This window comes from Struthio camelus, chromosome 22 (assembly GCF_040807025.1).
Source record: "Struthio camelus isolate bStrCam1 chromosome 22, bStrCam1.hap1, whole genome shotgun sequence".
In the NCBI taxonomy this organism is placed as follows: Eukaryota; Metazoa; Chordata; class Aves; order Struthioniformes; family Struthionidae; genus Struthio; species Struthio camelus.
In genome coordinates, this window is record NC_090963.1 from 7,313,951 (window position 1) to 7,337,980 (window position 24,030).

The 24,030-nt window shown below is 40.4% G+C and overlaps 1 protein-coding gene across 6 annotated transcripts in view; it reads left to right on the forward strand.

Annotated features, from left to right (window-relative positions):
• ARHGAP32 (Rho GTPase activating protein 32) overlaps nt 1-24,030 on the forward strand; it is a 290,155-nt gene that overhangs the window by 34,665 nt on the left and 231,460 nt on the right. The gene's annotated exons all lie outside the window — the stretch shown is intronic.

Consider the following 24,030-nt stretch of genomic DNA (forward strand, 5'->3'; position numbering starts at 1 on the left):
CAGGTAGCAAAAATGACCGCGTGTGCGTTCATCTAGCAGAAGGTTAAAACACTTCCCACTGACAACACTGATTGGTCTGCTACATGCAATTTTAACACCGCTATTTGTGCAGTGGACACACGTGCTACCTAGCTTTCTGCAGGAGCAGTTGGTCAGCCTTACTTAGTGTCAGCTTCATTACTTCTTTAAACTTCTTGGGCAGAGCACTTGATCTGTATGCTGAATCTGAACTAGTGCTTTGTTGTTAATTTGAATGGAACCAGGATTTTGACATTTGAAAAAACAAAAAAAAAAAAAACAAAAAAAAACAAAAAAACCCACACACACACCTTTGGCATATTGTTATCAATGTTGTTCTTAAAACTCAGCCAATCATAATAGTAACTTGTACAAGACCTAAAGAAGGAGCAGTAATTTCTTTACTGAGACAGCTGCCAGTCGTCTTTACTGCTTTAAAAGAATGTTAAGCAGTGTTGTTTTTCTTGGTATCTAGTGGAAAAACTAAAGATTCAATGCAACTTTATTCCCACTTTATTTTTCCCATTTTATTTTCACCCAGAACAGAGCTTTGAAAATAGTCTCTCGGATGTCAGATTATGCATTCGTATTGTTATTTGTATGTTATCATGCATGTACATGGTGTTTTTTAAACACAGTCGACATTCTATGCTCTTGAAATCTTAGTGTTCAAGGCTTTCATGCATTTGTTCATATGAGTGAAGTTACACATGTGTGAGTTGTATTACATCAGTGAGCAAAATCACATCGTTATTTGTACACATCGTTATTTATATGGTCAGGGCCTAAGTAATTCTGGCGTTAATCAGACTGACAGTACTTGTCCCTTGTGACTTTTTTTGAACCTATTTTTCAGTTTCAACAGAAGCATGATATATCATGATAAGGTCAGACAAGCTTACTTAATGGCCTCTTTGGATAGTAGAGTCAAATCTAGAAATTTTATGCAACCTAACAGTAACTACCTAACCAGGCAGTCTGACTGTTGAATACAGCTTTAAGGTAGTGCAAATAGAACTTGAGAACTTGAGTCTTCTTGGGGGGGGCGTGACCGTCCGAACAGTCTGATCCTTTTGAGGAAGGAGTGGATACTCATTTACTTTACGGTGCATTGAAAGATTCTTGCTGTCTAGGACTGTTGTAGTAGTGTTAAATGAAGCCTGGTAACTCTCTCGCTAATGCAATTCAACTGTTAGGAAAAATCATCATAGGTAAATTTGACCTTGCTAACTCTTCAGCTGTTCTCTTAATGTCTGGAAAGAAACCTGTTAAAGCCTTTTGGAAATGGTTCAGGTTCTTTGGTTTGTTTTGATCCTAAAATGTGACTGAAAATGGAAAGAACTGTGTTTTAACGGAAATGCTAAAATTTCCCTTTCTGCTGAAGACCATTGTGGCAAATTCCTGAATCCTCTTGAACAATTCAGTAAGGAAAGATAGATGAAGAAGGAGCCCCTTTATCTAAAGTTAATGATGATGTATAATTTATTGAAAAGTGAAGGCCGACCTGTATCCACAAACATATAGGACAGCCAACTCTGTATTATGCAGAGGTTAGGATAATTCACAGAATCACAGAATGGTTTAGGTTGGAAGGGACCTCTGGAGATCATCTAGTCCAACCTCCCTGCTCAGGCAGGGTCCTCTAGAGCATATTTCCCAGGATCACATCCAGACGGGTTTTGAACATCTCCAGGGAAGGAGACTCCACGACCTCTCTGGGCAACCTCTTCCAATGCTCTGTCACCCTCACAGTGAAGAAGTTTTTTCTCAGGTTCAGATGGAACTTCCTGTGGTTCAGTTTCTGCCCGTTGCCTCTTGTCCTGTTGCTGGGCACCACGGAGAAGAGGCTGGCCTCATCCTCTTGACACTCCCCCTTCAGATACTTGTACACGTTGATGAGATCCCCTCTGAGTCTTCTCTTCTCCAGGCTGAACAGGCCCAGCTCTCGCAGCCTTCCTTCCTAGGAGAGGTGCTCCAGGCCTCTAATCATCTTTGTAGCCCTCCGCTGGACTCTCTCCAGTAGCGCCGTAGTTGTGTCATAAAACTTGTATCTGTCACTTCCAGTTTGTCAGACGTTTCAGGATGCTTAATTTCATATGTTGACCTACATCTGAGACCTAACCCTAGAAACCCCATTTTATGCCATTGATGTCATTGCAGTGCTTTTACGATTCTCTGTGCTTCTATAGCAAAAATAAAGTATATGGCTCTGTTGATGAGCAGCTCTGTACCACTTTTGCAGCACTGAGATTCTTCTGGCTTTCCCATGCTTTGCTCTCTTCATCTCATCTTGGCCTGGAGGCCTTATATTGCAGTTGCTGTCTTCCTTCAGGAAGAATTTTTTTTTTTTTTTTCAGCCTGTGAAGCCTGCTTCTTAATTGGCTAGAGAAGCCTCTCAGGGTTGAGAAACGCGCTTTCACACCAGGTGTTAGGAGTACTGCTATTTGTAGTCCCTGTTGCTTATGGGAATGAAAAGGTGCTTTTGTACCAAAACTTATGAAAGACTGGCAAAGGTAAAAATTTGTCATCTCTGCGCATAACTTGTGAGAGGATGGGGAAAAACTCCAAAGCTGTCAGAAAGCTACAACTTAACAGCTCTCCTTTATTTGGCACAGTGTTGAATTTAGTTATCTGTTGTGCTTTCTTGCCCAAGCTGCATAAGTGAAGCACAGTTTTATGCTCCAGGAAGCTTGCGTTTTTGAAGTCTTTATTTTAATATGCAGTGCTATATCTATTGCAGAAATTTGCATTTGTTTCAGTACTTGGGGATAACTGACACTACTCGTACTTTTGGGCATTGTCCTGTATGACAACAGGACAACTTGCTTGTGTTGAACTACCGAAATAAGTATAGAAGGGTCAGCCAGGTGCCTATGTCTGGGATAAAGCATTGGAGCATGGTCGCATACTAGTTCTGAATACCAGGGGAAGGAGTAAAAAAACATGCTTTGAGAGAGTTGAAGTGTTGCAGGAAGATCACACAGTTAGTTATAGTATTTGTATATGCTTTATGCAGTGAACTCCGTTTTATAATTAACGAGCTTCTGATAGTGCTGTGAGATGATAGGGAAGTTGTTTCCATTCCAGAGGTGGAAAAGCAAAAACATGGAGGGCGGGAAAACAGTAAGCTTTTAAAGTCATTGGAGGATAGGTGCTCACTAAACCCTTTTCCTGTGTCAGACAAAAAATGAGTCTACAGCCTGAAATAGATCGGAGGTGCTTGACTTTGGAGACCTATGCTCTGCCTAGGTTATTCTCATTTTCTAGCAAGATCCTTTTGGTGGCATTATCATGTTGGTAATAAAAAGAAATAGAACGTGTTCGTTTTCTGCGTTGCAGTGCTTTCGATTGAACTTTCTCAGTTTTGAGTAGCTATTCCAAGCAAAATGTACTGACTATTCTTAATCTGGCCCTGTTGGGAAGTTCAGATTTTGACACTTGATATAGCACTTCAGGACGGTTTTTTGGATCTGTCTTCCTTCCCCTCGTGATTGAAGAGACTGCGCATTGGAGGCTGTCATGATGGATCACAAAGATTGTTGTTGTTTTTGTTGTTTTGTTGTTTTGCCAGTTAACTCCTGACTCTTCTGCCTAAAAGGAATCTTTAGTGGCCTTAGCTCTGCCTGTAGGATCTGTAGCAGTACCCCTGTTCATTTGATTTTAGCATGACTCAGTTCCCTAGCTAGTATTTCCAGTGGGGCTTACCTCTTTATCAGCTATCTGTTTGGGACTGAAAGGTAGTATGTGCGAGGTGACATCTGAGCAGAACTGAATTGATGGGTGCGGGAAGGGTCAGCCATGAAAGTGGCAAGTGGAATGAGTTAGATGTTGTAAGCCAGAAGCAGTGGGTATGTGGAGGAGAGGCAGGCTTTTTTGTCCTAATGGCTGGGAGGAAATGCAACTCGTAAAGCAAAATGACCCAGTGTATGACAAAAATGGGAAGAGGATTGTCTGCTGGCTCTTACTGGACTGTTAGCTGCATTGTTCACTTCCGAAGGTGCTGAGCCCCTCTGGGCCCCAGGGCATTACTTGGAGTTCTGGGTACTCAGTACTCCTGGACATCTGGCCCCAAAGAGGCAGACAAATGGTGGTTGTTTTCTGACGGTTCCAGAGAGGTTTGAGAAGATGAGCACAGAGTAATATTCTAAATCTTTTTCAAACTGTCTGAAATGTGGGTGGACAGCCCAGTACCTTTAATAACCATTTGTTTTCTACAGAATGGGAACAGAGCTATTTTTGGCTCCTTGCTATCATTGACCTTAAAAACTACAAGAGAAAAGCCATAGGAAAAAACACTTTTGAATGTTGTAGTATAAGCCTTGCTCACTACGTATGAAAGAAAGTTCCCTTTCACCCAGCAATTGCTTAAAATACAGGTATAGCAGCACACCTGGAAGACCTTAAAAACTTAGGCAAGAGGAGACGTGGCAAGCATGATTTTGCCTGAACATGTTTCACGTTCCTTTCTAAAGAGAATCTGTATGTATGTTGCTCTCAAGAAACTGTAGTTTTTTCTGCTGCCTTCTTTAACCCTTCTTTAACAATCTGCATCAGCCTGTGTGTTTTCAGTGCTTAGCTGGGCTTTGCAGGTGCTCAAGAATATTTTATGTTGCCAGTAGGAATGCACCATCTTTATTCCATATAGTTTCAGTGTTAGGCAGACTGTATTTGCCTGCAGGTAGTAAACTCAGGTTGTCATATTGAGGTGCACATGGTATGTGGTATGTTTCTGTATTCCCCCCCCCCCCCCCCCCCCCGAATTCCAGAACGCTAGAGGAGGCATTTTTGACAGTTTTTCAGAATGACTGAATAACTTAGCCTCCTTTTCTTAGAAGGCACTTTAATTGTTTAATGTAAGTTTTATACACATTTGAGAAAACGTATTAAAAACCTATACCTTTTGTATACCTTTAGTGAGGCCCAAATCTGTTTCTCTGCTACAAAACTGAGGCCATAATGCAAAAAGAGATTCTACAGTGGAGTCAGTTGCAACAGAAAAGTGCTTTGCCCAGATGAAAAAGCAAAAAAATCTTTTGAGATTAAGATATTAATTTATAATTAAAAAAAAGAAGTGTGGAGGTTGGTGAGTGATCATGGGTAATGCTGATTTGTACAGCATCGATGAAGCAACTGCTGAGTCCCTTCTAATTAGCATAAATGACAGTGCAACTGTCTAAAAGCAGTTATGTTGTAACTAAATGATCTATGGCCTCTAAGAGGTGTTTATCGTCATAATGAAAATTAATTTCAAAAGCTTTAGGCAAAATGGAAATAATGCTGCTGAATGGTACCTACCACAAAGAGGTGTTCCTTTTCCTGCAATTCCTGGGCCTTATAGCTGAGTTTGTTCTCAAAAAAAAAAAAAAAAAAAAAAAAAAAGACATACTAACAAGTAATTTTGATCTGTTAGCCTTTGTGCTGTCATGTTTTGTTCAATGAGAGGTTAAAAATACCCCAAAGGAGAGAGACAGAAATATTTTTATAAAAACAGCTGTGTACTGCTGTAAGGTGAAACGGCCTGGGAGACTGGCCCCCACGTTCAGACTAGAGGCCCAACCCTGGAACTGCCGTGCGTGGACCATTTGGATGATAAAGGCGTTGATGTATATAACATTAAAACCCAGCTCTGCAAAGCAAACTATGTGAAAGACTTGTTACTCTGCAGGAATTTCTGCTATCAGTAGATCTCTTGATGGTTAAAGCTAGTCTATAATTTGGCAAACGCTTCTTTCGGCAGCAATGAATCTAGACAGCTCTTTCTTCTTGGTACTGTGCTCTCAGTTGTGCTGGTATGATTGCCTCAGGAGTGGAGGGAAGCAGATCAGTGCCCTGACTGGGCTAGAAATAACGAAAAGGAGAGGTTAACGTTACTGGTCATTTCTTTAGACTTAAGTTAGTTTAAACTCCGTTCCTGTCCCATCTCCCCTCTCCCAGCTAGTTTTTCCTTCTCTCTGGCTTCTCTCAGTTATGCCAGCACAACTGTTGGTGGGAATGTGCAATGAACTGATCAGTGGGCAAATCCATGGTAAAAGTAACCACTGGCAGGGGGGAAACCAGGAGGCTTTAATTTTCAACCTGGATTATTTCATTGCCCAAGTAATTTTTGTTGCCAAGATAAATACCCATAGAACTGTAGTTTCTTCTGCAAAGCAGGGATGATGACACATAGCTACCTCACTGGGATAAATGCATCGAAAGGGCTGTGATGCTCCCAAACGGAATGGTGATGTGGGCTAAAGTGGGAATGGTTAGATGTCTGTCTTTCATTCTTGTTCCCATTGACTGTTTACACAGACTTGTGTGGGTTATTTGACTGCCACCATGCTGGGTTCTTAGTGTGCTTATTTTTACTTCTGCTATTGTGGATTTTGAGACAATCAGTTTCCACTGTGGTTATGGGAAACTTAACGCAAGTTGCACTAGATGAGACTGAAGACTTGTGACTAAAGGATGCCATCTCTGCATTTGTGCAAGATTAGCCTAACTTTAACATAGAATATAAATCCTCCAAGATGTAATTGCAAGAGTTAACTGATTCCTTAGCCTACTTGCCATTTGCAAAGAGGTCAAAATTTTTCTGTTAATGTGATTCATCTCAAATGATTGTGGGCCTGACTTAACATTATTGCAGTTAACAGGAGCTCTTCAAACAGGTTTTAAGCAGTTGGAGAGTTGTACTGATCTGGTGTTTGACTGTCTGTATAAGCTCTCTAATAGTAGAGTGAAATTCTCTCTGAAAAGACAAAGCTTTCTGGTTCCCCAAGGGTCTGACTTGATATATCACATCTGGGGATTGAGATGTCCTTCTCGTGATTTTGCAGGGGGCCGTGGAGTGACTATAAATTTCAGTTGTTCGTTGAGTTTGCTTTAGCCCTTATAAAATCAAGGGAGAAATAGTGAATATCAGAATAGGAGCGAGGTTTTACTAGAGTGAGTTTCTCTTATTTTCTTGTGATGCGCAGGATTCTCACCCTGGAAGCCGTTTGAACTGTAGCAAAGATTAGTTGCTGGGTCAGCATGTTATGTGGGCCTACAGTGTATCCTTTCAGAGAGCAGCAAACAGATGTTCAAGCAAAAATAAATAAATATACTAAAAAATGACTTTTCCTCTCTGCATTAGCTGCCGTTAAAGAAGTAGAACTTGGGGGCTGGTTGAGGGGTGGAATGGGGAAGCTTACGTAAATAATATTTTACTACAGAGACAGGCGCTCAGGAAGCTCATAGGTGTCCAGTTGCAGAATTAGCTTCCATGATGGATTGACGGTTCCTATGTTGTCTTTTCAGCAGTTCTTGTATTTTTATCAGAATTTTTTTTGAGACGTGCTTTCCATAAGTGTCATCCTAGACCTCCCTCCCCCGCCCCCTACCCGGATCATTTGTTTATTTTTGAATGAATATCTTTTCTTATAAGACTATGGAGCGCTGAGCTATCAATATTGTCATAGTAACCAGAACTGCAGGACTGGCTTTCAGCCAGAAATTATGGTGAACCATGGCTTGAACATGGGTGTCTGTGGAAATGAAATAAGCTATAATTTTGGGGGAATCAATGAAGTAGTATTTGTGTTTTGCATTTTTTTTTTCTGGAAGGTATATTGAAGATCTTTTTTCACTACAGATCCTTTTTTACTTCTGTCATTTTAAAGGCAGGAAGGTTATTCTCAAATTGCATGTTTCTTGGACATTTGAGTAGTAAGTATGGCTTTTCATGGTGAACGTTTCTCCTGTGTAGGGGGGTGTCTTTTGTTTTTTTTAGCTAAGCTTTAAATTCAAAAAATATGAAACTTGTTTGAAATAGAGCAACTTGATTTAATTACAGGCGCATCTGAGAACAGGCTTGTATGCCGTGTGTGTGAATGCGGTGTCTGTGTAGGACAATAGATTGTGATAATTGCAGATCAGGGTTTTCTAAAACGCAACATCAATTTCTATAAATGCTATTTGTGCCTGCAGTGAATCCCACCTTTTGTTTATATTTATACATAAAAAGAAAGTAATTGCAGAGCACAAGTATATGCACACAAATGTAAATGTGAGTAGTGAGACTGTACCCTAGGCCTACATTCAAATGCTGCTGCTGTTGAGGATGAGTGCTTCATCTTCAAGAGAAGGGTCAGAGGGTGTGTGGTGGATTTCTTTTTTTTTTTTTTTTTTTTTCCTTCCTTCAAGGTGGCAGATTCCCTTATTTTGCTTAGATGATATACTTGAAGAGCCATCTGAAATACCTTTATTGTATCCATTTGCGTAGGAATTGAGCATGAGTTTGCAGTGAGAGACTAAAATCACACTGAAGACCTGTATTTAGTTTGGGGGGAGGGTTGGATTCCTCTGTAAAAGATTTCATTTTCTCTTGGTGGATGCTTTCCCAGTACCTTGGATGGGAACAGGACTGAATTTTGAAGTGCATTAGGTTGGCATTTCAGTCTTTTTGAGCTTTAGACTATGAGTTTGACTAACAGCCCTTTTTGCGGAAGGAAGAGATTGGAAGGGTCTTTGAAAAGTAAAATTTCTAGTCGCAGATTGCTTTTATATTATATTTGTCAGGAATAGAATCTGTTGCTTATCTGAATTATGTTGCTTTCTTTTCTGACCTTCGCGGATTTGTGGAGCGTGTGTATATAAGATGCATTTACTGAAGTGTTAGGGAGAACTTCAGACATGAAAACTTTTCACTGATGGCTTGGAGCTGGAATGTTTTATTAATTAAGGAGGAATCAGTACTGTCAGTTCAAGTTTACTATAAACTTTTAATAAACTTATTTACAAATTTGAATACTGTATAGTCTTGAAGGTGGTATTTCTATTAAAAATCATTTTCTATTATGAGTGGTATACCGGATAACTGTCCTCCACGTCGTTCCATTTTATTTATTTATTTTGCTTCTTTGGCTTTTTGTCAGCAGCTTAACAGCTTTGTGTTTTAGGTATGTGTGTGTGGTTGTGTGTGGCTTGGTTTGGTTTTGTTCTTAAATCACTTTTGTTCTTGCTAGTCTCTGCATATCTCCTTGCTAAGAGCAGAAATCCCATTGAATATATCAGGTCATTGAAAGTTTGCTGTGAACTCCTGTAGAGAAGTCCTATGAAGGCAGTCTGCTTTATTTTACAGTTTAATCTTAGAGATGGGAGAATGACCATTAAAAGAATACTTTTTTTTACAATATTTCATTCTTTCTGTAGGATCTTCTATCAAAGAGCTTTATTAATACCTAATGAATTAGGTATAGCAGTATTTCTGTATTTCAGCTCTCTTGTAAGTGGTATTACATCCTTTTAAAAAGAGGCATAAAGAGATTATGTACTTTGTGGCAGAGGTGAGAAGAGAATCCATCTCTGTGTCACACAGGCACGTTCTTTCATTGCTGGCTTGTTTTATTGCTACAGCTTCTTCATTTGCACCTGTTGCTTGTGTGTTCTACAATTTTAATAAAAATGACAAAAGAAAACCTCGGCTTTCACATTGTCACCTGGTGCAGGTTGTGCTTTGGCCACAACAGCTGATCTAACTGAGAGCCGAATTTTGCCAGTGTTGTCTTATAAATGTGCATCATATTTTTGTGATTAATTTCTCTTAAGTCACTGGGAATGCTTGTACACTCTTACTCCCAGTAGATAAGCACATAATTATTGCAAAGATTGGACAGAATATTGTTCTGTGTCAAGGATCCTGATGCGTCTCACTTATTGTTTTGTTTTCCATCTTCATTTAAAAAAAAAAAAGGGCACAGATTCAGCATATGGAAGAATACAGGTAGCTCATTTGTTTTTGTTTTCTTTAGCTACTTAGCTGTGAATTTACTCTTTTGATTTTATTTTATTTTTTCCCCCCCAGGCTGTCTCAAAGAAATGGCAGGTGTCGTCTTTTGCTTTGCAAAGCGTTTCCTGAGATTCATTCGAAGAGTTGCTTGCAATCTAGTTCTTTTGGAAACCTATAATGAGAATTTAAAAGGTCAGCAGCCTTAGCCCTAAGCTTTTCTAGCTGTGCATTATGGTAGCTTGGAGAGGCAGGCTGATTTGTTGATTTAGCATGTCATATTTGATAAGGTTTTCCAGCTGTCATTTACTTGTGAATAGTAAGAGTAGACCACCTGGCTATATATTGGAGTGTACTTTTATTTGGTTATTCAAACGGCTCTGCAAAATATCTAGAATTTTCTAGATAGCTCTGTCCGTTTCCCTAATGAATAGGGAATGATGAGGCTCGGGTCAGTAATCAGTATGAACCAAAGTGAGGCATGTTTTTCCTTGAATATCTGTATGCAGCCCTCCAGAAATACCTACCCCACGTGGTAAGCTGTTTGGGAAGAGAAAGGGTGTGGCACCCCACAGTATCCATTCCGTGACTGTAGGAGACCTGAAAAGGGAACTCTGAAAAGTGAATTGCTTCTAACCTGAAGGTCTCTGAATGGAATTTGATGCAAGTGCCTTTTGCCTTCTCTTGAAGTAATGCTACTATTTGCTGTAGCAGGTCAGTGCCGTTTGTATACCCGTATCTCTTATGAAATCCTTCGTTGTTAGAGCCCTGGTTTTGCCTGCTGTCAGGAATGTTACAAATTCACATCCATGTTTAACTCTTGGAGCAGTTCTACTGCGTATTTGTCACTCAGAAGGCTTTGATGTCTGGCGTTTTGGGTTTGTTGCTGCTGAGGTGATTTGTCCTGTGGAAGTCTGTAAGAGTGTTTTTCTTTAGTGCTGCTTTGAGTTCCACACCTGTGGTGTAATAGCACTCTTGAGGAAATAATAGTTTTAAGTCTCTTCTCCAGCTGTGTACAGATGGGAGTGTTGACATCACTGGTTCAGCGGGGCAAAAGATGCGGTATGGGTGGATCCGCTACCCAGCTGTGTGGCGGTACTGAGAATGTGTGGAGAAACAAGAAGTTTGTTACACGTTGCAGCAAAAATGTGCTGTTGGAAGGACTCATTGGGACCACCAAATATTGGTTTACTTCCCCTCTCAGAATCTCGGTTACCCCCTCCGCCACTTATATTTAATGAAACAAAAGAACAAATTTGTTCCTCAATGCAATTGTTTCATTATGATGCTGCTGTGTTTACAGCATATGCAACTGAGAGAGATTAGGTGTGGGGGAGAGAGGAAAAGGAAATCTCAGTGGCCCTTGTGTGCTTTCAAAAGCATCTCTCTGCGTTTCTAGGGTGCCCTAAAATGCTTTCTCTCCAATGTGAGTTGGTCTGTATGGGTTTTCCCACTCTCTATTAAGTACATTTCTTTTACTTTTTTTTTTTCCCTCCGTTCTTCACAAAATAACGTGCTGGTGCAGGAGTGAATATCCAATAGTGAGGATTAATACCAACTGCTGAGGTTTTATTTCTGTTTTCTCTCTGACTATGCTGTATCAAAAACCACTTTTCCTTGCTTCCTAGGTTGGCAGAAACTGTTAGGTTCATGGGGTTGGCTAATGGAATCTGAGTGTATTCACGCAGTTACCGTTCTGACTTACCTGGTTCCTGCAGAAGCCAGTAACGGATTTTAGTTGACTTCATTGAGGCTTTGCATGAGCAAAGGCAACTCTGTGAACTGTACTTGCAGGATCCAGAGCTTGTGACATGACTCTGATAGTGTAGAATGTGATTGCTCCCCAGTGAAAGAGCTAAATATCATCCAGCATCTTTCCTCTGTGTGAATGCAGGGCTTGAAGGTTCAGGTGCTTTTGCCAGTTCTAAAATGGATGCAACCCTGGCATAATGTTGTGGAAAGGCCTTGGTGTTCTTAGTGATATGTTGAAAATGAGTAATAGATTCTTTATTGCTGCATGGGGAAAACATGATTGTGGACCATCACATGAAGCAAATAAACTTCTTTATGTGGTTTTATGTTTTCTTGTTGTTTTATTTCTCCCTTGAATAAAGTTTGTTTTTTTTTTTTTTTCTTCCTTTGGTATAACCTGAATTCTGATCAAAGTAAATGTTTGTCAGAAATCTTTTTAGTCCACTAAAGGAGACCAGAAGAATCTTGTGACTGAAATGCAGAATGAGGACTCAAATTTGAACCGCCTCCTGTACTCTATTGTAGGTACTCTTCAACAGGGGGAGAAATTGGAGTGAGTGGTGTTGTCTTGAAAAATATGTGCTAGAGTCGGGAGAGTTCCCTCTGTCTCCCCATTCCTCCTGTGCTGTACATCATATTGGCACTTTCTTTGTCTGTTGAGTTTTATGGATGGTATGGATTTTCCTCATTGTTCCAATTGGGAATGAATGAGGGGGAGGAGAATGAAGTAATGCTTCCTCGAAGACATTTGTGGCTGCTAGTAAATTTAGTGCTGTGCCCTCTCTACCTCATCTGGAGAAACTACTGTCTCTAGCTGCCATGGTAAATATCTAGCTAGCACCAACAGCAAGGGTTTGAATTAGGTATTTTCAGAGTCATCATCAAATGAAGCTATGTTATGGTTTTATTATTTTACCCGAGTTCATAATGGTGTTTGTCCTATCTAGAAGATATTTAAGAAGTCTACACGTAAATAGGTCTTGCAGAGTATCTGACAGCTGCTAGCAGCAATGTTTCTAAAGGACGGTAGCGTATTATTTTGACCCTTGAGGGAAGTGGCAGAGTAGTGAGCATTTGTGCTCTTTTGTTATTTGCCCTGAGGTCAGATGGGAACAAAGCTAACCAATATTTTTAGTATGAAAGTAAATAGCAGGATATAAGGTAAGAAAGAGACAAATTATGGCAGTTACTGTGTTTTTTTTCCCTGCAAACTTTAGAGATACTTGATGAACGTGTCTTGTTTAAACAGAAACAAATTGGTTAAACAGAACACGTCATTGGTTAGGGGAAGAGAGCACTTCGATTTCACAGTTAGTATAAAGGACAGTATTTCAGGGCAAAGAATGAGCTATCATGTCCCTGATAACCCCATTTGACAGCGTAGCAGATGTGCTGGAAATAACTCTGTGTAGACAAGTTCTTCTACAAAACTTTGTTTTTCTTTGTCTCTAAGGCTCTTGTGCTTAGAATCCCCTTGATTCAGCTGTTCAGAGCCTCAACCTGAAGCTTTTTGTTCGTTTTTTTTTTTTTTTTGGAAAAACAAAACCAAAAAACTTTGACATGCAGGTTAGACATGGTTGTGGCCTCATGGTAGTGTTTAAAATGAGGACTACTGGGCTTTTTTGCTCCCCTAAATCTAGATAGAAAGTTGTCACCTTCACTTCAACCAGATCTTTAGAATGAACTTATCTGATCTCTTTTCTTGTACTGAGTCCTGAAGTTCTTACTAGCAATGTTTCAGTCACTGGACCAGCTTAATGGGTTTGTCGTAGAAACATTCTCCTATGGTAGAGTTCATCTGTCCTAACTTGGGCATTTAGAAGTTGGATGGCTGTGTCCGAGCTGCTTATTCTGGGCTTCCTTGCTGTAGCTGATGCAGCTAAATAAGCACCTCCAGAGGGTGATGAGTCTGACCTGTCTTTAATGCTTGCTGTAGGATAAGATTAATTCCCACTGTGCAAAGGTGCCAGTTTTTTTTCCATTGACTATAAAGATAGTCCGGGGTTTATTAGCTTGCACTTGGATTTCTGACACAAATGGCAATGAACGCGCACCTCTTAGAGATGCGTCATCTCTGTATCTCAGAATGTTTTTTGGCAGATGAAATGCAACTTTTTTTTTAAATTCTACACACAGAAAAATTGAGTTTCAGAAAGGCTGCAGGATTTCCTAGCTAGTCAGTGCTTAATTTTCTCCTCTGTCTCCCTGTATCCTTCACCTCATGTTGAGCTGTGAAAGTCTTTCCCCTCTGGGGAAAACTGAATAAGACTACAGGGACTGGGACATGATTGAAACTGTTGGTGTAATTGTCCTCATGTAAGCTGAGGTTGGGTTTACAGTCCCAATTTACATAGGTGAAGTATGGTGACAAAAACAAGATAGCAAGTAGAGACACCGTTTTCATTTCCTTTCAGGTGCTCTTGTGTTATGTACCTGTTAGATAGTCAGCATCTCCGTGCATCCTTTGTCTGACCAGAGAGCTCTGTAAAGGACAGTAGAAGAAGGTGGAAAGTGTAAGTGAATTAGCTTTGTAGTGCATGAGATGATGTGGCAAAGTTGGCTATATCTCATTGAAATGGATAAAAATGCTTTAAAAATGGCTGTTAGCCTGCGCTTGGTTCTTTTCACTTCATTGTAAATTCAAAATACTCATGAGGAAACCATCACAGAAATGTAATGGAGGCATCTCCAAAAATGCTGGGCCTGTTGGGGCAAGAACTTGTGGAGTGGCTCTGTGTTGTCTTGAAACGTAATCCAAAGTTTAGCTAGAGCTGAAGATTAAAGACAGTGTATTATAAGTATTCATTGATTTCTAATATGTATTACTTTATCTGAGGGCTTAAAGTTCAGTGAAGGTGATTTTATAACTATATTGCAATTCAGTGGTTGGTACTGGGCAAATATAACAAAGATTGATTACAGGATAAAGCTTTCCTAGGTGTTAACTTTCCATGCTGGGGTGAGATGTATGTGTCGTGTCAGTGTTGATCTTGAATTTTGGACCTAAATGAAACTGGACTTTTGTGGGAAGGAGATTGTCTTGTTTGCTAGTATTTTAAGCTAGAGTGCTGAATTCTACAGGAAGACCAAAGTGATACAGTTCCTGCCGCTCTTGAGCACTGCATCTCTGCTGTGTTTGTCTGTATTGCTTTTACAATGCCCATTCCAGAATTGGAAAGTCACATGTTTTCCTTTCTTTTTGCGGCATTCACCTTTATTGAAACAGCTTCCTTTATTGAAAGAAGTAGATCAGAAAGCTGCTATTTCATTAGGAAAGCAACTCTTAACTGAAATCTGGAGTTGTTGACAATCAAAACAGCTCTGAAGAGTGCAGTGGTGTTGTTCTATTGTTGTCTAACTCTGTGTAATGGTTGTTTATGTGTTTTCTGTCAGTATATTCGTGTGAGGTGAACGCTTTCCGTTTTCCAGCCACAAGTTCAGTTACGTGGTCAGTGTGGCTTGCATTTTGGTCGGGCAAAATATGAAGCATGATGGTGGTTGAGTGCCATGTGATTAGTTTGAGAGAACATAATATTTTCCTGTAATGTTCAGAAAGGAAGCCTTTTTGGTGACCTACTTTTCTGTTTCAGAATTAGCGGCACCAGCTCTTTTCCATGTTTCTCTTTTCTGATTTCTACAGTGTCTCTGCTGCTGCATGACATGTAAATCTCTATAGAAAAAAACAGCTGAAAATTTGACTTGACTTTAGTGAAAGGACGCTAATGTATGTTTTGGTTAGGAATTCTTAAGGGCTTGCGAGATGAAAATCTTATCTCCGTTGAGAAAAGAAGTGGGTAGCTATAGGCAACACTATTGTGGTAGACAGTCTAAAAGGCAAAACTGTGCATGGTGTGTTAAGTTGTGTGTCTGAATGTTAAGAAAGCTTTTTAATAGGTACTATATTTATTAGGAGTCTTTTATCTTAACGTAGATGCAACTAGAAGGCCAAAGCCCTCAGTCTGTTCTTAATTGTGGTTCTTTTCAATTGTCATTATTCTTTACTAACAGAACCTTGAAAAACTCCTGTGTTGGGTGTGCGTGGACAAAATAGGAGAACAGCAGGAACGAGAGCGATCCTTATGATTTGGTAGCGCCGGTGGTAAGGACTAGCTGCCACCAAAGCAGCGCAAATTGAAAACCAAAGAGGAGTAGTAGAAAATGGTGGTGATAGTCTGATTTCTTCTGCTGCTTCTTCCAGTGCTGGTAAACATCTAGTATTTTTGGATTTGGACAAAGCACAATCAGCAACCTTTTCCCGAAAAGGCATGGTTCTAACCTGTCACCCCTTAGATTCTCTGCTTGCTTTTATAAGCATTTAAAGTACGTTATGATGCACAAAGCGCAAGCTCCAGTTGAAGTAAAAGGCTGAGCTTTGATAGCTGCACTAAAATTCAGCACGTCCATTAGACAGTGATTCTTCCTCTTTTTCCTAAAACACCATAGCTCATGTGAATTACTGCATCATATGAGCTGTTGCTGGATTGTCTGTCTGAAAGATTATCTTTTGAAGAAATTGGTTCTGCTTTTCCCCTTCACTGGAGCTCTGGTTATAGCGGTTTGATGGAAAGAAAATGCAGGCTTGCTTCCTGTGTTAGGGACATAGCTTTACTCCAAGACCAGAAGGAACTGTTGCCATGATCGCATCTGACTTTCTGGTGATGCAGGATGTAGAATCTGTCCTTCTGGAAAGACATCCAATCTTGACTTGAATTCTTTGTTTCCACGATTTTTAAAAACAATCTTTGGTTCTTATCTCTATATTCTTTTTTCTTTTTTCTTCTCTGATACTTTTGTGTTGTTGCAGCTTCTTCTCCTTATTTCCACCTCCTCTTTATTTCTTTGGGATGATGCTTGTGGTAGAAGCTGATGCTTCTCATAGATACTGTTCAGCCAGACCACGTTTACTGTTGTGTCTAAGTGGAGTGACATGAGAGCAAAGAACAGAAGCAGAGCCAGGTGGTGAGCTGCTGCACTAGCTCTCAGCACGGTCGAAAAGATTCATTCTTGCAATCTGCCTGCATTGGAAGTTCCTGCAAGAAGGAGAAGTCCAATAAGAAGTAGGGCACATCTGGGGTCACACAGCTGTTCCTGCCCTGCATTGCTTCTCACCTGCTGCTTCTCTTCTGGCTTGTCTGCACTTGTCTGCTTGTTGGAAGTTAGCTTATTCTATGAAGTAACAGATTTTTTTTTTTGTGCCTTTTTGTACGCATCCACTGGTCTATTAAGGCACGTTATTGGAACTACTTTCGAAGCAGTTTTGCTGGGGTGGAGCACAGCATATGGGAGCCCAAACCTCTTGTTACAGTTTAACAGTGCTCTTCTGGTATCTCAATACTTCACTGAAGGCTGCCGGGATCGTATCTGTTTGCCTGTGTGTTCTCCTTAGCGCCATGATTATTCTGATTGGATGCTTAAAGGCTGGCACGAATTTGAGGCCTGTCTTTTGCACGCCCTACAAACTGGAAGTTGCATGTGCCTTTGTGCTTATTTGCTCACCGCGATGCTTGAACCTCACTTTCCTCTGAACAAGGCTATTTTCCTTAATTAAGACATAACGTTCTTGGAAGCCAAATGCAAGAAAGGGGTGCAACTGAAATTGCAAGGTGGCAAAATGTGCTGATTGGGCTGTGGGAATGAAAGATATGCAGAGAAAATTAATATTTACAGGTACTCCTAACTCTGCTTTTGCATCAGCAACGGCTACTCTTGTGCTGGCAACTTGAAGTTTCTTCATCTGAAGTTTGTTGAGTTAGAACGACGTCTTATTGCTTTTATTGTCTCCTTTGCTTGAGCGTCATCTCATCTTCTACTTACGAATTCTTGTCTCTTTCCTTCCCTTACGTCTTTTTGGTTTGCCAGACAGCACTGCAAAACTTTCAGACCTGATATCCATTTGAAGTCGTTGCAGCTCGGTTCACACCTATGCCTTGCAGTATTATTCAGGAAAACGTTTCGCAGAGGTCTAACACTGAATATTGAAACCGATGTGCTTATCTTCATTGAAGGGATGTGCGGCAAATGAAATCCAGTGGGTATTTTTAAGCAGGCACTGGGAAGTTTAAATAAGGGCACTGGGAAGTTGTTTTTGCTTTCCTCTGTTATGGTAGAAGACTTCATGTGTTTATAGTGCTATGCTCCCCAAACTGTTCTCTCATCCCCTCTATTTCAAAAGTTACCACGGAAATAAAAATTTCAAACATGGAAACATTACAAAGCACTGAACTATCACTGAAAAAACAAATTGGAGGTTGGGGGAAAGATGTATCCATTTGGAACTGTAAGTTCCAATTAAAATCCTTACAGATTTCTCCTCTTTTTCTTTGTCACGTTGACTTCAAAAAGAATTTTGTGATGATTCACCTCCATGGATGGAGAGAGAATTTTGTAGCGTAGATAAGAGTGGCTGAGAGAGAAAAAGGAAGGCTTTAAAAAATGAGTCTGAGGGAATAGCTACATGAATCTCTGAAACAGGACTTTCTTCTCTTTATCTTCACTGCTGGGTTTTGTGTGACACTGGGGTCTGGAAATCCTTTTTGGAGTAAGGAAGTAGGAAGGAAGGGAACTGGAGATTGACATTTAGCATATATTGCCTCAGGGGTGGGTCTCACATATGTGATCCTAAACAAATGTGTGTTGTATGCATTAGCAGAATTCTTGTTTTAATCATGGCAGTGCTTCTCATTCAAAAATTTCCAAGCTAAGTAAGTAAAGCCGGCAAGTCACATTAGCCCTCTCTGTAGACGAGGAAATGGGGAAAAAGGAAAAGAAAGTGACATGCTGAATTTCATATGAGGGTTTAATGGCAGAGTTAGGACTATAGGCAGAATCTTCAGTCTCTGGCCCACGGACAGCTTTGAGCTCTGTGCTCAGTTAATGGTACTTTTTTTGTCTGTAGGGGTCACAGTAACTTGGAATGAGTGGTCATGAGAGCACTGTCGTGCCCAGAATCACTCATTTGGTCCATACGTGACTCCCTGTCCATCACTAAGCAGCCTCTCTCAGGGAAGATTGCTGGGAAAGACCACAAAGTTAGCTGAATAGCCTGGTGAGCCCCATGTCGAATTACAGGCTGCAGGCTGAATGCCTCCTTTCTTTCAATTGTTAGGCTGCAAGGAAGGAGGGATTACAGGAGACCCTGCTTTGAGGGCAAGGAAGGCACATCGATGCCTGGTATTGATGGTACAGGGGCAGAGCGTGTTTGTTATGAGCCACACAGAAGAGATATATTTGCCCTGGTATGAGTGAGACTGAGTCCTGTGTATCGTAGCCTACAGGCTTAAGAACTAGGTAGAGCGACGCTGGAGAACTGGAGACAAACAAAACCTCAGGCATGAGGGACAGGCTGGGCAGAATTTTGTGATCTACTTTAAATGGTTATCGTGAAAGGGAGGTAGTATGCAGAGAGCTTATGGGGATGGTTGGAAAAATGTGAAAAGCCTCCTGGAGTGAGAGAAGCTTAGAGAAGCTGTGAAGTGTGTTGCAGTGTAGGGTTTTGGTAATTGAATGTTTTTTGTTTCTTCTTTATTGTTCTGCTCCTTAGATAACGGAATGCATCTTTTCATGTAATGCTATCTGCAAAAAGGCTAGGAATGCATTACAAAGCAAAAACAAATTCCGAAATATCAATACAGTCCAAGTTCTTGCTAGGAAAACAACTTTTAAACCAAGCATTTTCATTGGAGAGGAAGCGGAAGTTTTTCAGATTGCAAAATTGCATTTTGTCCTTGTGTTAAGGCTTGAGGCAGCATAAAAAGGTGAAGTTTTTACCTCTGATTTCTGTTGGAAAGAGGCTTATTTGACAGAGAATGATACTTAGACCTGATATATGATGTATATTTCTGTCATGTTTTAACTCTCAAAAAAAAACCCTCCAAAAAAACGCCAGAAGCCCATTTTTAAACTTCAGGAATTGCCCTGCTTTCATTTTTTAGCAAGTCAGCTCATGTATTAAATTGAAATCTGTACAAATTACAGTAAATTGTAGTCAAATCAGAGTGAGGCCTAAAATAGGTCACATCGCTTTTGAAGTAAAATACACTGAAAGTTACTGTATTTGCTTGGTTGGGCCTGAAATAGTTTCTGAGGTGTTGCATCCTCCTCTGGCTGCCGTTTTTCCATTTTGTTCCTGAGTGCCGTGATGGGCCTGTTTTCTGGGCAGCAAACTGAAGAGCTCCCCCTTGTGAAGGGGAGGGGGCTGGGGGGGGGGGGGGAAGATGTATTTAACTGCTGACCCTTCTGTTCTTAACACTGCAGGTTGAAAGAGTTTTGCTCCATCTATTTGACACCAACAGAAATTCCTTCTAAAGTTTGTTATATTGTCTGAATATTAAGGGGGGAAGACATGCTGGAGAGAGAAGGGGATCCCTTTTCCCCGAACTGAGACAAGAAGTCCATTATTTGCGTATTGAAGGGTTTTTTAAATTATTATTTAAAAGCAGTGTGAGCAGATACTTTTAGAAATCTCTGCAACAAAAATATATATCACATGGAATCTTCATTAACCTCTCTTTGAATTTGCCTGTTTACTATCATAGAAAACAGCTAACCTAAAACTTACTTCATTGCTTCTTTTTTCCTGGCGTTTGACTAGCTCAATGGTTCTTTGTCCACCCCGGTGCTGACTTTCAAGGGACATATTTTCATCTTACTTGGAGGGGATAATGATTCAGCTACCTTGGTGAGTCAGCAGAATCCAATTAACCCTCTCCCAGCATGATTAACACTGGCTAGCAGTGTATTGTTTTAGGTTATAGCTGAGGGATGGTCCTTGCCCTCTTGTTGTACTTCATAGGAATTACTGTTGTATGCTGACTCTTTAAAATGGTTCTAAATGCTGTTGAGTTAAACCTATTAAAACAACTCCGCCAATGACCTTGAGCAAAAATTATTTCCAGTAACATATCAGCTGTGTTTATGTACTGCCTTAATGCATCCACGTTTCTTCAGATTCAGCTGTTCTCCATCAACTACTGTTTTGTATACCTGCATGTGTGTGCTTTATGGGAGCTACTTATGATTTTATTGGTATGTAAATATACGCATGCGTCTGCATTATTTGGAATACTGTTGCCGAAGGTACTTGAAATCATGACTGCCAATAATACCGGAGCTGAGAAGCTTGACAGCTACCTGCATAGGTACCATGCAGAGGCTTACCTGCAGTTATACTTATGAAGCTGCTTTGAAAGCACTTCTACTTTGGAAATAGCTCTGTGGGTTTCAGTGTTTATTCCATCTGTTTCCAGACCAAATATATCCACAGTGCAAGTAGAAAGGTTTTTTATTTTGCCCCCTCACACAAACCTCAGAGCTCTGTAAACCCAGCTGTCTTTGCACTCTGCTCTCTTCCCACATCAGTAACCCCAAGTTCTGCATAAGTTTTGGTAACAGATATTCGACAGGCTAACCTGCATGTTCGGGTAAGTCTCAGACTTAAAATCTGTCTTCAGGGACTGCTGCAGCCTTCCCATTGCTCCCTGTGGATTAGCTATTGGTAAGTAATTGAAGTAGGCAGGCAGTTCTGTTGACCTCGTTTTGCCCCTGAAGCAAGAGGCATATCAGCTTGCACAGCAGCTTTCAGGGACTACTCCATTGAGTAGAAAGAGGGCTGTTTGTGTTTGTTTATTTTTAAGGATAAAGCTGTTGTTCAAGAACTTTTTTTTTTTTTCTGGGAAGTATGTTTTAATGCAGTTCAAGATTCACATACAGAAACCTGAAGAATCCTGTGTAGTGGTCAGTCTTTAACTTGCAGTTGGCACGACTCTGATATGGTAGATGAGGCCTTGAGCATTCTGACTCTAGAGGGTTGAATTTTCTCTGTTATGATCGCTATAAATATGTTCTTAATGTTTAAATTTGCAGCTATGTAGCTAAATGGAGAACGGTTTCTCATTGGTATCGCAAGTCACAGAGGAGGTTAGGCTGGGAAATAAGGACATAAGGAAAGGTAAAACTTGGGAGCATTGAGCTTGTTTTAATTCATCCTGGTAACATTTTAAAGAAAACTCATCAATACAAAGAGCATTTGTTCTCCCTTACACTGCAAATGGAGAACATGTTACATGAACGGAAAACATTTTATATACTCAACATGACTCTGAAATGGCAGTTCCTAAACTGTGCTGTCTTACCGTTCAGCAACCCCTACTGAGTGGGCTGCTATTGTTCTTTGTCTTGCCTTTCCAGTAGGACTACTATGTTTCTTAATTGATCATAATTTAACAAGCTAAGCGTGGAGAAGAAAGCAAGCTTGGGCAGTTGGAGCCTTCTTGCCATAGAAACCAGTTCATGTAATGAAGTAGTTGTTGATGTCATTCTCTTTAAGCTGCAGCAAAGATTGATAATGATTTCCCATCCTTGAATATGTCTGGGTTTTTTTTTTTTTTGTTTTCAACCTGTGTATTTGGCAGCTGTGATTCAGTAGAGTCTCTAGGGAAACTAAAGCAACATAGAACAATTTAGATTTAAATTAAATTTCCAGCAATGTTAAGTATGGTAAGGTTCTTCCATTCCGACAGGACTGCACAAGCATGGGATCCAGCCTTGCGATGGCTGTTTGCATGTACTTGACTCTAAACTCATGAGCAATTCTCAGTGAAGTTGGTAAGGGGCTGTGTTATGATTACATTTAGCCACATGTCTACATTTGTGCAAGATGAGAGCAAAAAATCATATTCCATGTTTAATTAATGGTAAGTTGTGAGGCCAGCTGTGCAGACCATTTCTCATTGTAGTCACTTCTGAGTGGAAAAGTTTGTGTCCAGGATTTTTCCTCTCTTCAACTTTTTGCTTTCTTATGCTCTTCTTTGAGCTTCTAACTCTGTAGGTTGCAGAGACATATTTTGTGGAGAATATAGTCTTAGGAATGAGCACTTGATGAAACAAGTTGCGCAAGAGGAATGCTGTCTGTGTGCAAAAAAAAAAAAAAAAAAAAAAAAAACGGCTTTTAGCTCTTTAAAAACCCACTTTAACACTCCTGCTGGGTTCCTTTCACTATAAAGTAATGCAGCGGATTAGTCAGCATCATCTAATTAGGCAGGAGCAAAGCAAAAATTTTGTTTAACTGAATTGCAGCAGAGTCAGTTTTCACTCGTAGGACTTGCCTAGTGAAACCAAATGCAATAAGGACATTTTAACAATGGCATTTGAGATCTCAGAACAAGTGTGAGTGAGGTGAGGCATGCTTAAGAATTTTGCACCCGAGGAAGAAACCCAAGGTCATCTTTATCTTTGGCTCTTCAGAGGCTTACATACAGCTCGTGCAATTGTTATACCAGAGCTGTCTTCCTTGTGTTCTCTGTGTGTCTGCAGGTGGCTGGAGCGCCTCCTGGTTTCGTAACAGTTCTGGTAACTTGAGAGCCTCTCTTCCACTCACTCCTTCTGAAACGGATGGAAATAACAGTTCCTGGAGAGCCTTTTTTTCTCGTCCCTATCACTCTGTGTTGCTGTGGTGTCCATATTGGACCGTCCTGTGATTTGATGGTATTGCTAAATGCCCTAAAAAAGTAGTTGCTGGTGATGGTGGGGTTCAAGTTTCTGCCAGACAGTGTTGCTAAGCACGCGGGCCTGAGAAAGGAGAGCATGTCTTGGAATCTTCTAGGCTTGGTTTATGATGGAGTCTCAGGAGTCAAGATAACTGTATTTTTCAGTATAGCATATAGAGACCAGGAAAAGTGACTTTCTATTCAAAAGGGTTTATCTTAACCCCTTACTTCATAAAAGTACTTCAGCACATGCTTAACTTCAAGTAGACTTAGGTGTTACGTGCTTTTTCTGAGCTTGGGTCCTTGCTGAGGAATGCTGACACTTCGGTTCATGCTTGCATATGAAGACAAGCTGGTTTTTACTTCATTCACAGTGGTTTGCACAAGATTACTTACAGCTGAGGAATTTGGGATGAACAAAACAGCCTTTTCTGAATAAAGGTATTCTGTAAAGTTTTGCCAGTTGGGGCACTGGGTCTGGATAAGGGAAGAAACTGATCATTTTATATTGAGCTTTAAAACAAAAAAACAAAACAAACTTTCTCATTAGAACAAGAGGGATTTTTAGGAGCACACACTTGGCACTGTATGTAATTTTAAACAAATGATATTGCTGTAGATGACGTACCATCTGCACTTAACTGAAATAGCTGAGACACCACTGAGGACAGACTAAGATAATTTTCTGCTTTATTCTATCAGAATTGGTTATTGCTTTCTCGTGGGAAGTGATGTTGTTCATAAAGTTAGTCTTATTCCTGACATTGGTCATGAACCAATAAATCATTTGTAAGCCATTCTGGTATTTTAGGACAGCCCGTTTTAGTGTAGGGCTTTGAAACTGAGACCACAGGCAACTTTCTGGGCAAGGAAGGACATGTACCCAAGAAGCATGGATTGTTTTAACTCGAACATCAATTTCAGTGGCTTTGGGTCTGTTTAGCTATTCTGTCTGCGTGCTCCAAAGAGGAGAACAGAGATGAAGTCCCCTCTGTGCTATACAGTTGATAAGAAGCTGTTGTGAGG